At 43.9% G+C, this 13,778-nt stretch overlaps 1 non-coding gene across 1 annotated transcript; it reads right to left on the bottom strand.

The window, feature by feature from the left end:
* Positions 1 to 13,037: 13,037 nt before the first annotated feature.
* On the bottom strand, positions 13,038 to 13,144 carry LOC111815247. Its single transcript, XR_002819977.1, has one exon. It is a non-coding gene; the product is annotated as a U6 spliceosomal RNA (small nuclear RNA).
* Between the last annotated feature and the right edge of the window lie 634 nt (positions 13,145 to 13,778).

The following is a 13,778-nucleotide window of genomic DNA, read 5'->3' as shown; positions in this document are numbered from 1 at the left end:
TTGAACCCCCTAACCCTAAACCTGCCTGCAGGCACTTTAATCTGCTGAGTTATTTGGCTGAAGTCTTTGATCTTTTTTCTTTTTCTTTTCTTTTTTTTGCGGAACTGGGGATTGAACTCAGGCCCTTGTTCTTGCCAGGGAAGCACTTATTCCACTGAGCCATCTCCCTGGCCCCCCAGTCTTTGGTCTTTTTTAAAAAACTTTTGTGGGCTTAAGTCAAATTTCTATTCCTTCCCATTTTTTTCCCTATTTTTTTTTTCTCCCTTTTGTTAACCTGTGAATGTTTTCTTCTTATAATCAAATTATTATTTATTTTTTATTTTTTTGGTGGTACCAGGGATCAAACTCAAGACCTTGTGCTTGCCGGGCATGCCTTTATTCCACTGAGCTATCTCCCTGGCCTCTTAAATTATTCTTAAACTGCTATCTATAATCAGTATATCATAAAAATTGTACCCCTTTGTTACAATGTTTCCTTCACAGGTCTGTGAACAGCACCAGTAGAATGCTTTTAGCTTTCTCAAGCTCCCTAATCCTGAGGTTTTACTGAGATACTGAAAGGACAAATTCCCAGTCTGTCTTGCCCCTTTCAAATTGAACTTGACGCAGGTATTGCAGGATCCACTGCTTACCTCTGCATCCTCCCTCTCCACCTGTCTTTCTCATGAGCTGTTAGTCACGACTGTGAGAACTCCAGTGAGGGCACAGAGATGCCAGAAAATGGCTTCTGTGTGCCCTGGTTAAGGAGTCATACAATGGCTGGCTCTGGCTCTTGGACTAAGTTCCTCTTTTCTTTGTGTTCTGTAGTCTCACCAATCTTTGTGGCTGATTTTTTTTTTTTTTTTTTTTTTCGGAATCAAGGATTGAACTCAGGCCCTTTTACCAGGGAAGTGCTTATCTTACTGAGCCATCTCCCCAGCCCCAAAAGTGTTTTTTTTTTTGGTGGCTCAGGCTGCCTGAATAGCAGGTCTAGCTGGGGATCGAACTGCAGTATCCTGCTCCTGGCTGCCTTTGCATGAACAAGTGCTTAAACAACTGAGCTAAGGGGCAGGGGAGATGGCTCAATGGAATAAGTGCTTCCCTGGCAAGTACAGGGGCCTGACTTCAATCCCCAGTTCCACCAAAAAACCAAAACCAAAAACAAACAACTGAGCTAAAGGCAGGCCCCCTGTGGCTGATTTTTGCTCCTTTAGAAATAACCTAGTTTTTCCATGTAGAAGCTCATCTTTTCTACTTCTAAAACTCAGGAATTTCATCAGGGTTTTTATATGCTTATCTTTATTCATGTGAGTCCTTTTACTCTTCAAACTCAAATGTTCCTTTCCATCTGTTACTTTTTTGGTTTGTTTTGTTTTGTTTTATGTATTTGGTACAGGGTCTCACTACACAGCTCAGACTCCTAGTGATCCTCCTGTTTTCAGCCTTTCCAGTGCTGGGATTACAGGTATGTGCCACCATGCCCAGACTGACTTGGTAGCTAGCTCAGCATGCCCAAGGGCAGGGCAGCGCAGTGTGTGGTGCTGGGGATTGAACCCTGGTCCTTGTGCTTGCCTAAGCAGGCGCTTAGTCCATTGAGCTATCTTGCTGGCCCAACTTTACTTTTCTTTGGAAGCTCCTACTTTTTACATGTTAGGTCTTCTAGATTGGTCCTGAAAAATTAAATTTAATAGCATGATTTACTTCCCCTTGTGTTTATGACTTCTGTGATTTTTATTTTTATTTTTTTTTAAGTATTTAGTACAGGGTCTCACTACACAGATCAGACTCACAGTGATCATCCTGTTTTTAGCCTCCCAAGCACTGGGATTACAGGTACACACCACCTGCCCAGTCTCAGTCATCCTCTCAGGGTGACCCAGGGGTGGGGCCAGCACAGCATACCAGGGATTGAACCCCTCCCTGTCCCTGCATCTGCCTAAGCAGGTGCTTTAGTCCACTGAGCTATCTAGCCAGGCCATGACTTCTATGATTTTTTCCAATATCTGTGAGTCTTTCCTCAGTGACTGCAATGACCAGATATGTATATTCCAAGTATAATGTTGTGTGTGTGTCTTTGAGACAGGGTCTCACTATGCAGCTCAGGCTGGCCTTCAGCTCATTTTATAGCCCAGGCTGATCTTGAACTTGCAATAATCCTCCTGCCTCAGCGAAACAAGTACTGAGATGATAGGCATATGTCATCATGCCCAGCAGAAGTCTAAATTTGAATACTGAGACAATAACAGAAGATAAGTCTGGGACCTGCTGGGTCCACTGGGTTTGCTTGTTCGTTTTTTGAGACAGGATCTTGCTATGTAGTTTAGGCTATCCTTGAACTCACTATGTAGCCCAGGCTGGCCTTGAACTTGAGGTGATCCTCTTGCCTCAGCCTCCTAAGTGCTATGATTATGGTCAAATGTCTTTACACCCAGGATTGGCCTTGAGTTACGATTCTACCTGTCATCTGATTCATGGACCACTAGCATTTTGGGTTTCTAGGCATAAATATCAATTTAGAGCTAAATGTCTAGTTATCTCTAAAATGTCTAGAGCTGGGGAGATAGCTCAGGGGCCGGGGAGATAGCTCAGTAGAATAAGGGCCTAGCAAGCACAAGGGCCTGAGTTCAATCCCCAGTTCGCAAAAAAAAAAAAGAAGAAAGCAAGTGTACAGTGGCTGTGCTAATATGAGACAGAACAGAATTTAGGCAAACATTGTTACTAGAGACAGATGACATTTTATAACAATGAAAGCGTTAATCCATGAGGAAGTCATAATAATTTTTTGAGACATAATTAAAGCTGGATGCAACTAACAACAGAGAACCAAAATACATGAAGCAAAAACTGACAAAAACTCAAAGGGGAGGTAGGCAATTCAATAGTAGTTGAGGGCTTTCCCTGCCTGGCAAGCACAAGGACCCCCACATGCTATGCCAGCTCCCAGAACCCCGGGCACACTGTGCCAGTCCTGAAACCAGGTGTGATGGTGCACACCTGTAATCCCAGCGCTGGGGAGGCTGAGACATGAGGATCACTAGGAGACCAAGCTGCATAGTGAGACCCTGTAGCAAATTAATTAATAAATTAAACAATCGAGGACTTCATTACCCTATTTTCCAAAATGGTCGTAACAAGAAAAAAGCAGCCTAAAAAGAAATAGAACAACCAGTGTAGTTCACGGTACATCTATTTTATTCCTAGAGACACTGATTTTACTAGTGACCACTAACCCTCTAAAAACCAAGATGTCAGATTCCCTGGTGTTCCCTGCTGTTTATTATAGGTGATGTGTGTAGCTTGTTGGGATCCCCTCTTACGAACTAAGAGTGGGGGTCCACCTCAATGCTGTATTCCCTACAACCTTATCTCACCTAGCAAGGATAGCAGTTATGGAGTGTCTCAGATGTTTAGGTTCCTTAGCAAAAAGAGTGTCTTCTGGGTCATCTTAGCGAATATAGTGGACAGTTCTGATACAATAATTTTGAGCATGACAGTCCTTTAGATTCTTCCATGTGATATCAGGAAAGCTCTGGAATCTCAGTGTAACTGTAGGCCACCATTAAGTGAAAGTTTCAGTCAGCAAGCCGAGTAAGGTTTTTGTTTTTTTTTTGTTTTTTTGAGACAGTCTCACTATTCAGTTCAGGCTGGTTTTGAGCTCACTTTATAGCCCAGGCTGGCCTTGAATTCACAGTGAACCTCCTGCCTCAGCCTCAGCCTCCTGAGTGCTGGGTGTGCACCACCACACCAGATTCCAAGTAAGCTCTTAAAGCCAGCTTGAGGTATCCAAGCAATTATATTAAATCTGGAATCTCTAGTAAAATGCACAAATGCCAATGAGCTTGACCCCATCTGGTGTTCCCATCTTCTCTCTCTGGTCTAATACCCTTAAAATCCATTCTCTCCTACTTGCTGTGTTTCTGCCAACAGTTTGCAATTTTTTTTTTTTTTTTTTTTGGACTGGGGATTGAACTCAGGACCCTGTGCTTGCCAGGAAGGTATTTATGCCACTGAGCTATAGTCCCAGCCCAGCCATATCCCTGGCCCTGCAATTCTTTTAGTATGTAAGTTATTTCCTCCTGGATCTTCGTACCTTTTAATCCCTGTGCCTGCCAGAATATGATAAGGTTTGACCCTAAAAGCTTGCTGGTAACAGGGTGGTTGTGTGGATTTTGAGGGAAATGAGCATCAGCTTTCAAGCATTTGGTCAGTGAAGGTTGTCTTGGGGTTTCAAGCAGAGGTAACTTAGTGTCCTGGAGTGTGAGCTGCTTGCACTCACCAGGGAAACTGAATGACTTGAGGATTCTGTCTTACCTGCTTCAGCTGGGTCCAGTTATATGCCATGCCAAATTTCTAGATCTATTCTTTCCTGATCGATACCTTAGTTTTGCCAGACCAGTTTCTTCAATCTGTGAATTCAACTGTCATAATTCAGCAAATGATGTAACTGAATTTTGTGTTTGACTTAGCAGTAGTATTCCTGGGTCTGCACAGGTAAGAGACTGTTCTAAGTCTGCTGTGGAAGCATTATGGCTCTTAGATTGACTTAAGTGAGAATTAATAGACAGGTTTTCATTTCCCTCTGTGGTCACCTCGAATACTGAAGAAAATCTGTACATAGTCCCTACTGGGGATTTGATTCAGGGGTACATTAACACTGTGCTACACCCTGGGCCCTTTTTGAGACAGGGTCTTACAAAATTGCCCAGGCTTGCCCTCAACTTGCAGTCCTCTTGCCTCTACCTCCTAAATAGCTGGGATTACATGATACATGAATAAAGTTTTTCTTTTTTCTTGAGCCAGGGTCTTGCTTTGTAGTAGTTCAGGCTGGTTTTGAACTCACTGTGTAGCTCAGGCTGGCCTCAAACTCTTGCATCACAATGTCAGGCAAAATAATGAATTCAGAAGATGGGACTGGAAGAATAAGGAATTGAGCAAATGGGAGCTATACACAACCCTTAACAATACAGAAATAGCAGCCAGGTATGATAAGGCACACACCTGTAATCCCAGCACCCAGGAGGCTGAGGCAGGAGGATTACCATGCGTTTGAGGCCAAACTGGCCTACATAAGTGAGTTCAAGGCCAAGCTGCCTTGAATCTACATGGCAAGGCCCAAAAATTAAAAGTTAAACTAAAATAATGAGTTACTATCCTTTGGACTAAGAGCATTAAAGAAAAGTCCTCTACTACCAGGGATCTGGACTCTATTTGAAGGGGCATGGCAGAGAAGTCACTCATGAGCTTTACCACTGGGACCACCTAGAAATGGGCTCTCTGGGGTATCAGGTTACAGTACTAACCAGTGAGCATTGCTGGAACCAGAAACTAGCAAGTCTGTACAGCCTGAGCCCAAGGTTGGAGAGAGTTCTGGCACAACTCTAGCAAATCGGGGGCTGGGGAGATGGCTCAGTGGAATAAGCACTTCCCTGGCAAGCGCAGGGCCTGAGTTCAATCCCCGGTTCCGCCAAAAAAAAAACAACAAAAAAACTCTAGCAAATCAGTGCTGCCATGTCCTGTCCCATCTGCCTGCTAAATTCCTATCTTTTAGAACAGTGTTGGAAGGGCTCAAACACAGAAAATCATGCCACTACAGGAATTAAGATCTAGTACATCCATATTCTGTATGAACCCATGCTAGAGAAAACTAGAAGTCAAGTGTTGGAGAAAGGCTGTTGTTCTAGAGTTTAGTACTACAGAAAGCCACATATAGGTCAAGATGGGCACTGGGTGTGCATACTCCAGCTGTCTACCTGCAAATAGAGCCCTGTGGCCTTGTGGTAGGGGGAGCTTAGCAAGATGTTTGCAAGCTTCCCAAGGGACATGCATCCAGGGCAGAGCACCACTGAGATGTCCCCACATAATAGACGCCAGCAAAACTATACAGCAGGGGGCTGGGGAGATAGCTCAGCAGAATAAGCGCTTGCCTGGCAAGCGCAAGGGCTTGAGTTCAATCCCCAGTTCCACAAAACAAACAAACAAAAAACTATACAGCAGGGGGAAGAAATATAAAACCTCAGGAGGACTAGAACCAAGGTGCCGCATCCCTGCCTGGTGCAGCACCCCGCCAGCGCCCTCTGCTGACGGAGATTAGCATCACACTATGAAAGGGACGGAGCGGAGCCTATTGTTCCAAAGCAGGTACCATAGAGTGGTCCCTCTGAAGACCAGTAAAAGGCCATTTTCCTGAGGAAAGCACAGATTAATGACACTATTGAAGAACTTAAAAAAGCAAAGAAAGTGACACTTATCACTTACCCTTTTACCCACCAGTCTGACTTATGTGGAAATCAGATGGATCTTGGAAAATACCTGGGGATTATCATAAACCAACTTCACCTTTTGTCACAGATGCAGGTTTTTCTTGGAGGGAATCAATATGCGCAGTAGTGTTTGGTGTGCAGGCATCACCTTGGTTTTTTCTGTTCACCAAATACAAAATTTATCAGAACTCCATAGTGATTCTCCTGTCTCAGAATAGTGATCCTCCTGTCTCAGCTTACCCAGCGCTGGGATTACAGGCATGGGTGCAAAATTTATCAGAACTGGTTTGCTTTTAGCTGTCAAAGCCACCGTATAGCTTCACATTGCTCCAAAGTTCCATCCGTTCCGCTCTGCTGAGATCTTTTTTTTTTAATGTTTATTTTTTTAAAATTATTTTTCTTTATTTATTTTTAATATTTATGGGGGGGGGCCAGCTCAGCCCACCAGGGGGCAGGGCTGGCTGGCATGTGGTGCTGGGGATTGAACCGCGGTTCCTGTGCTTTGCTTAGCTTGTTTTAAGTAGGTGCTTTAGACCACTGAGCCATCTCACCAGCCCCTCTGCTGAGATCTTGATCACAACATACCACACTAGTAGACATATTGATATTATTGGATCTGAAGGACTGGAAGAACAAGTATTTTAAGATATGTGCAAGCTAGAAAGTAGTAGATATACCACGCTAAAGATTTCTAGGATCTGCACTGCAGTGGAGTTTCTTTGGATTCAGTGGTCTAGAATATGTAATAATACTTTGCCAGGGTAAAAGACAAGTTATACAGCCTCCTCCCCACTAAAAGAGGCATAATGTTTGATGGCTTATGATTGGAAGATGTCAGAGACAACAAAATATGTTATTAATGGAGTCACCTGCAAGGCCTTTGACTAAGAGCCAGAGCAAGAGAAGTCTGCAGAAGGTCCAGCGCTACATGGCATGATGCTTTATCATTTGGTACTCAGGATCCAGCAAGTCCAGTAATAGTCAAAGTGGCCAGCTCAAATGGAGATGCTAGGGGCCAGCCAAATAGCTCAGTGGATTAAAGTGCAGGGGCCAGGGTTTGATCCCTGAGCCTGCTGTGCGGGCCCTGCCCCTGGGGTGCATTGAGACAGCGATTGAGACTGGGTGTGGTGGCACATGCCTGTAATTACAGCTCCTGGGAGGCTGCAAACAGGCAGATCACTGAGTCCCATCTAGTAGTGAGACCCTGAACACCCTGTAGACCCTTCCCTAAAATACAAAAAAAAAAAAAAAAAGATAGCTCAGAGGACTAATGTACTTGCTTAGGAAAGCTTAGGCAAACACAGGGGCCATGGTTCGATCCTGGTGTCTTGCCAGCCCCAACCCCAGGGCGGACTGAGCCGGCCAGAGTCTGGGCGTGGTGGCACACCTGTAATCCCAGCGCTGGGGAAACTGAAAGCAGGAAGATCACCAGGAGTCCGAGCTGCGTAGTAAGACCCTGAAACAACCAAATACATTTTAAAAAAGAAATGGAGATGCAAAAAAAAGGAAAAGAAAGAAAGGGCTGGAGAGATAGCTCAGTGGTCTAAAGCACCTGCTTAGACAAGCTTAGGCAAAGCGCATGGACCACAGTTCTATCTCCAGCATCACATGTCGCAGCAGTCCCACCCCCAGAGTGGGCTGAGCTGGCCACAAAAAAAACCAAAAACAAATAAAAAAACCCACCCAAGTGTGAAATTACAAATGTGTGCCACCAAGCTCAGCTAATAAAAAAAAAAAAAGAGAGAGAAATGGAGATGCTATATGGAGCCCCTAGGAAGCACCAACAAGAGAATCAGAGCACAGATTCAAAGTCGTTTTTTTTTTCTCCCTCTTTTCAGGGTGTTCAGGGTCTCACTACTAGATCGGATTTGTGATCCGCCTGTTCACAGCCTCCCAGGAGGTGGGATTACAGGCATGTGCCACCACTTGTCTCAAAACACCCTGAGGGTGGGGCCAGCACAGTGGGCCCTGGATCGAATCCCCAGCTCCTGCTCAAAGGAATTTTAAAAAATAAATGTAGTCGATTTTTTTTTTTTTTTTTTTTTTCAGATAACTGTTCTACTTTCAGAATAGATCTTAGCCAGGCGTGGTGGCACATGCATAGGCTGAGCCAGGAGGATCATTTCAAGTTTGAGACCAGCGTGGGCTATAAAATGAGTGAGTGAGGGGGCTGGAGAGATGGCTCAGTGGTCTAAAGCACCTACTTGAAACAAGCTTGGCAAAGCACAGGGACCGCGGTTCAATCCCCCAGCACCACATGTCAGCCAGCCCCGCTCCCTGGTGGGCTGAGCTGGCCACACACACACACAATAAATGTAATAAATAAAAATAAATAAATAATTTTTTAAAAAATGAGTGAGTGAGCGAGAGACAGAGACAGAGAGGGGGGAGGGAGGGGAAGAGAGAGAGACAGAGACAGACAGAGACAGAGACAGAGAGAAATGGAATGTTATTGGCCAGTTCAGCCAGAGGGTCAGGTGTTCATAGCATCAGTCTATCAGCACAGGGTATAGGGCAAGTGAAGCTTAGAAGTACAGAAAGTATGAGCCATTTATATGAGCCTGTGGCTCCTTCACCAACTTGTGTTGTGTGTATTCTTATCTCAATTAATGCCTATGACCTCCTGGGGAAATCTCTTCTGAGCAGCTGACAGACAAAACAAACACAAGCAGGCTTGTGTGAATGTGCATGATACGATGTGACAGCTTGACAGTGGACAGCTGTGACACCAACGTCCCTTTAGGGTGAGCCTGAAGAAGAATATGGAAGAAAAATCCCTGCAGGCGTCACAACTTTTGATGGGTGCATTTGACTTTTCACTATCCCTGGCAGTGGAAAGAGGCAGGAGTATAGATCTATACTGATTTGTTGCTAATGGTTTGGCTACATAGTTGTAGATTTGAATGGAACAGGCATGGAAGATTGGTGGCAAGAAAATTGGAACTTTTTACAGGGCCAGCAAAATAGCTCAGCAGTCTAAAAGCGCCTGCTTAGGCAAGCTTTCGTACGTGCACTGGGACCATAGTTTGATCCCTGGCACCATATGCAATGCCGGCCCGGTCCCCAGGGTGGGCTGAGCTGGCCACAAAAGAAAAAAAAAAAAAAAAAAAAAAAAAAAAAAAAAAAAAAATAAAGTTTTTTCAACTTTTTTTTTTCCCCCCCCCCCCCCCCGGAAAATTGTTTTGTTTCTTTTTGGCAGTACCAGGGATCAAACTCAGTACCTTGCACTTGCCAGGCAGGTGCTTACACCAGTGAGCTATATCCCCAGGCTAAACCTGTTTTTGAAATAGGCCTCCTCAGTTTCACTTCAGTTGGAGCCATTTCAGCCTGGGCTATCTTGGGCCTTCTCTTGTTTCTAAGAAACTGCCCTCCTCCAAATTCTGCATCCTCACATTCTTGATTTTTATCCACTGACAGAGCTGGGGTATAGTTTAGTGGTAGAAGCCTTGTCTAGGTTGCAGAAGGGCCTAGTTCAGTCCCCAGCAAAGCAAACAAACGAACAGCCAGTGGGACTTGGATGGAAACCTTAGAAGCAGGAAGAGGTAGGCCTTTCGCTCACCACTGTGAAGTCTAGTACCTGGTGCCTTGCTGGGCTCAGTGTGTGATGAGGACTGAACGGTCAGGTTCCCACCTCAGCCAGGCAGACAGCACATCTGGGAGGCTGCCGGCTGTGGGATGCTTCTGCTGCCAGCTCCTTTCCAACAAAGAAAGTCATTTGACTTTTTTTTTAAGAGCTTTGTTACTTTATTTATTTATTGTGTACGTGTGGCCAGCTCAGCCCACCAGGGGGCGGGGCTGGCTGGCATGTGGTGCTGGGGAATTGAACCACGGTCCCTGTGCTTTGCTTAGCTTGTTCTAAGGTTCTAAGTAGGTGCTTTAGACCACTGAGCCATCTCACCAGCCTCTTTTTTTAAAATTTGTGTGTGTGTGTGTGTGTGTGTGTGTGTGGCCAGCTCAGCCCACCAGGGGGCGGGGCTGGCTGGCATGTGGTGCTGGTGGATTGAACCACAGTCCCTGTGCTTTGCTAAGCTTGTTCTAAGTAGGTGCTTTAGACCACTGAGCCATCTCACCAGCCCCACGCTTATTCTACTGAGCTATCCCTGTATGTACATTTTCTTTCTTTCTTTCTTTCTTTTTTTTTTTTTTTTGGTGGAACCAGGGACTGAACTCAGGCCCTTGTGCTTGCCAGGGAAGCGCTTATTCCACTGAGCCATCTCCCCAGCTCCCCATATCTACATTTTCTTAACGTCCCCACCAGAACCCACTAACAGATTTATTTACTTTTATTTATTTTCATTTGTGTATGTGGTACAGGGTCTCACTACGCAGATCAGACTCTCATGATGATCCTCCTGTTTTCAGCCTGCCCAGCGCTGGGTTGCAGGAGTGCACCACCCTGCCTAGACTCAGGGCCTGCACACCATGTGGGACGCGGATCGAGCCTGGTCGCTGCACTTGTCAAAGCAGGAGCTTAGTCAGCAGATTTATATTTAAGAGCTGTCTGAGTTGGAAAGAAACCTCAGCTTCTCTATTTAATTGGTCAGTTTATTAGACTAGGAAGAAACAACAACAACAAAAAAACCTTAAAGGCCATTTTCATAGGGGATTTATGCTTTGATTCCAAATTTGTCCTGTTATAGTTGTGTTTGAGTCAGAGGTCTCGCTATGTTCCCTAGGCTGGTCTCAAACTGCTGGGGTCAGTAATCCTCCTGACTTAGCTTCCCCTGTAGCTGGTACTAGGTGTGTGCCATCACACCTGACAGTAAAAAATAAGATAAGTAACTTAAACTACAAATACAAAATAACTAGTTCATTACTGTATTTGCTTTAAGCATACAGAAATACAGTAATTACAGAATTAAAACTAGCCACCAAAACTGGTTATTAAAGTTCTAAAAACCATAGGTTTAATTTTTTTTCTCATTCTAATACCTTCCTGGGACTCTTAATTTGTGCATCTTACTAGGTTTGAGAATTTCTACCAGTTATTATTTTTATACCTTTTTAGAGTCTTTGTAATCTGTTTGTTTTTGTTTTTGGCAGAAGCGGGGATTGAACTCAGGTCCTTGCACTTGCCAGGCAAGTGCTTATTCTACTGAGCCATCTCCCCGGCGAGTCTCCTAAAAGATTACAAAGATTACACTAGACACCCCCCCCCAAAAAAAAAAAGAGAAACTTCTCAGGTCCTGTGTAGAGATGGAATGAGCTGTGCAGCTCTAAGGATTTAAACCTGAGCCACTGATCACTAGCACTACCACCTGTTATGGCCAAGGGCTTCCCGTTTCACTGTGTGATGCTTCTAACTTTTTTTTTCTTGGCGGAACCAGGGATTGAACTCAGGACCCTGCACTTGCCAGGGAAGAGCCTATTTCACTGAGCCATCTCCCCAGCCCTTCTTTTTTTTTCAATCCTGTGTTTCTTTTGTATGTGTTAAAAAAAATTCATTATGGAGAATATCAAACACAGAAAGTAAATATAGCATATGGAATCCTCATAAACCTATCACTTAGCTGCACCAATTATCAACTCCTGACCACGGACTCACCTCCCTTATTATTTTGAAGCAAATCCCAGCTATCACAGATGAAATTCTGATTCTCTAAAACATAAGGACTCTATACCACAATACCATTATCACAACTAAAAAAATTATAGTAAATTTTATAATAAAATATATACTGAATATTCCTTAATAGCCAGTATTCTATATGATCATATTTTCAGTTATCTCATAAGTATCAGCTAAATTTTTTATCATCCAATAAGTTCCACATATTTAACAGAATTATTTTATCATTTAGTTTTATTTTGGTGCTAGGAAATGAATCTCACACATGCAAGAGCAGCCCTGTACCACTTAGCTAATTTCCAGCCACATATTTAGCTGACTTTTTTTTTTTTTTTTTTTTTTTTGGCAGAACTGGGGATTGAACTCAGACCCTTGTGTTTGCCAGTCAAGCGCTTATCCTACTGAGCCATCTCCCCGGCCCCTTGCTGACTTTTATAAGATACTGATTTCTGAACTTTGGTGTCTTTCCTAGATATGATATTTGAAGTCTAGTGTGGTTATCAAAACCTTATGGCCATTGGGCCATTGTCCTCTCATGATGACACATTGACCAAGCTGTTAGTAATATTAAAACTTACCTATTCTAGGCTGGGCCCGGTGGCACATGGCTATAGACCCACCAATGGAGAGGCTGAGGTAGGAGGATCACTGCCAGTTTGAAGCAAGCCTGTATGACATAGTGAGTTCAAAGCAGGTCTGAACTATAGCAGGACCTTGTCTCAAAAAACAAAATAAATAGGGGGCCTGCCCCTTAGCTCAGTTCTTGGGCCGGGGAGATGGCTGAGTGGAGTAAGCGCTTCCCTGGTAGGCGCAAGGACCTGAGTTCAATCCCCAGTTCCATAAAAAAAGAAAAAATAAATAAATAAAGGGGGCCAGGGAGATAGCTCAGTGGAATGAGCACTTTCTGGCAAGCGCAAGGGCCTGAGTTCAATCCCCGGTTCTGTCAAAAAAATAAAATATAAAAAATAACAATCCCCTACCTATTCTAGTTCTGGAGGTACAGCTCTGTGACAGCACATACTTAGCATGCCAGAGGCCCTTAGCAGGTCCCAGGACATGGACACACACACAACCTACCTATATGTTATTAGTTCGTAACTGGTAGGGTCTGAGGTTTCACATACAGCCCTTCCTGCCCCTTCCCCTGACCTGGTACACACTAGAATGTAAAGATCTTTTTCTTCACATTTGTGAAAAAATACATATAAATTTTATGATTTTTTTTTTTTTTTAATATGGAATGCTTCACGAATTTGTATGTCATCCTTGCACAGGGGCCATGCTAATTTTCTTTGTATTGTTCCAATAAATTTTATGATTTTAGCTGTTTGTAAGTATACACTTTCATGGTATTAAATATATTCACACTGTTGCGAACCAAGAACATCATCCATCTCTTTTTCATCTTACAAAACTGAAACTATATAAACAATCACTCCCCATTTTCCCCTCCCAGACCCTCCTACCATTCCTCTTTTTTTTTTTTTTTTCAGCACCAGGGGTTGAACTCAGGACCCTGCACTTCCCAGGCAAGTGCTTATTCTACTGAGCTATCTCCCCGGGCCATTCCACTTTCTAAGAATTCGATTTATCTCATATACGTAGAACTATATGGCATGATGAGTTGTCCTTTTGCAGCTGGCTTATTTTACCTAACAATTCTCAATGGTCATCCACATTGAAGCATGGGTCAGATTTCCCTTGCAAGGCTGAGTAACATTCCAGTGTACATAAGTAACACATTTTGGGGCTGGCCAGATAGCTCAGCAGATTAAAACACCTGCTCAGGCAGATGCAAGGACTGAGGTTCGATCCCCCACATACTGTGCCAGCCCTACCCCTGAGGCACACTGAGACTGGGCAACTGAGACTGAGTGTAGTGGTGTGTGCCTGTAATCCCAGCACTTGAGAGGCTGAAAACAGGAGAATCACTATGAGTCCAATCTGTGTAGTGAGATCCTGTAGACCCT

This window comes from Octodon degus, unplaced genomic scaffold (genome assembly GCF_000260255.1).
Source record: "Octodon degus isolate 3935 unplaced genomic scaffold, OctDeg1.0 scaffold00001, whole genome shotgun sequence".
Lineage (NCBI taxonomy): Eukaryota > Metazoa > Chordata > Mammalia > Rodentia > Octodontidae > Octodon > Octodon degus.
The sequence above is the reverse complement of the archived record's forward strand: the minus strand, read 5'-3'. Positions and strand labels throughout refer to the sequence as shown.